A 1,745-nucleotide genomic window follows, 5' to 3' on the forward strand; every position below is an offset into this window, starting at 1 on the left:
ATGGCCATGCTACTCTGAACACACCCAATCCTGTCTGATCTCAGAAGTTAAGTTGGGTTGGGCCTGGTTAGTACTTGGATAGAAGACCACCTAGGAAGACCAGGTGCTGTAGGCATAAAAAAAAAAAAAATTGCTCTTTATTTTGACGTGGTTTCTGTAATGTCAGATTTACAGAGACTTGCAAACATAGCACAAAGAATCTCTGTATACCCTTCAGTTAGATCCTCCAGATTTTTATATTATAACACATTTGCTTTAGACCTCCCCCATTCTGCGTGTATGTGTGTATAATGTATATATACGCACCCACATATGTGTTTTATTAGTTTTTTTGAACTATATTATGAACTGTAAGTTTCACATATGATGCTCCTCTACCCTTAAATACTTCAATATATGTTTCCTAAACAAGGACATTCTCTTACATAGCCCCAGTGCAATCATCAAACTCAGAAAATTAACATTGATATAATACTATTTAATCTATTCAAACTGCTGATTTTCCCAACAATCTCCTTTATAGCAAAAGAAAATCACAGATGGTGCGTTGCATTCAACTGTCAAGGCTCTTTATTCTCCTTTAATCTGAAGCAGTCTCCAGTCTGTCTTTGTCATGACCTTGACATTTTGAAGAGTACAAATCAGTTATTTTGTAGAATGTCTCTCAATTTGGGTTTGTTCATATATTTTTAAAAGTATGAAACATTCACTCTGGAGTTTGAAAATTCTTGTTGCTTTAGAAATACATAATTTTAAAATTTATTGACTTATGTGAGCTCAAATATGTGAAACACTAAAGGGATCTAATCTTTGAATTTATACACATGGTTCCTGAGCAATTTGCACATACATATACATTCTTCAGATTCTGTACACTTTGTTCTTAAGTAAAAATAATAAATGGCCAAAATCATGAGTTGAAAAATTTGTGATTCGTTTTTAAGAGAAAGCTCTAAGTTCTTGATTTTGGTAAGCATTACTATAGATTTCTTTTTTCCTATTTGGGCTATTTGTTTAACTTTGTTTTAGGTAACAGATAAGAGTGAAATGTTGCTAGTGAAAGTTTCAGGAGAGGTTTAATAGATAATTGAGCTAGTTTACCAAAAAAGTCCAAGAAGATGTGCTGTAACCCAAGGCCTTTTTGAGAGACAGCTGACCCATTGCTATCCAGGGATTCTTTGTCTCTTTATTCCAAGACTTCTCTTCTTCAGTCAGGTCTTTATTTGGGTATGTCTATAACATTCAGACCTGTTAGGTAAATATGACTTTCCACGTACCACATTGTAGGATTCTTTTAATCATCAAACCAAGTTTTTGAATCTTTTTTCTCTTTTATTTTATTGAATTTATTGGGGAGTGACATTGGTTATTAAGATTACATAAGTTTCAAGTTTATAATTCTATAATACATTATCTGTATATTTCACTGTGTGCTCACCACCTGAACTGAAGTCCCCTTCCATCACCATGTATTTGGCTCCCTTGACCCTCTTCCGCCTCCCTCAGTCTCCTTAAGTTTTGGAATCTTAGATCCCTGAAAAATGCAGTGAAGGCTTGAGATTCAACATTCTTTCTCTTCTACTGCAGTAAATAAACTGAAGCATGATGACTATCTCAGGAATCATGTCTCTGTTTGAACAATAGATTTTTATTGTAGAGCTGAGGAGGGGGCTGCTTGAGGAACACGAGTGTTGTTGTTATTATTATATTGTTAGGATAACATGAGCATAAAGCCATTTCCCACT

At 34.5% G+C, this 1,745-nt stretch overlaps 1 pseudogene; it reads left to right on the top strand.

Annotated features, from left to right (window-relative positions):
- Positions 1-115, top strand: LOC112469432 (annotated as a pseudogene).
- The last annotated feature ends 1,630 nt before the right edge of the window (positions 116-1,745 follow it).

Source organism: Pteropus alecto, unplaced genomic scaffold (assembly GCF_000325575.1).
Source record: "Pteropus alecto unplaced genomic scaffold, ASM32557v1 scaffold146, whole genome shotgun sequence".
Taxonomy (NCBI): domain Eukaryota; kingdom Metazoa; phylum Chordata; class Mammalia; order Chiroptera; family Pteropodidae; genus Pteropus; species Pteropus alecto.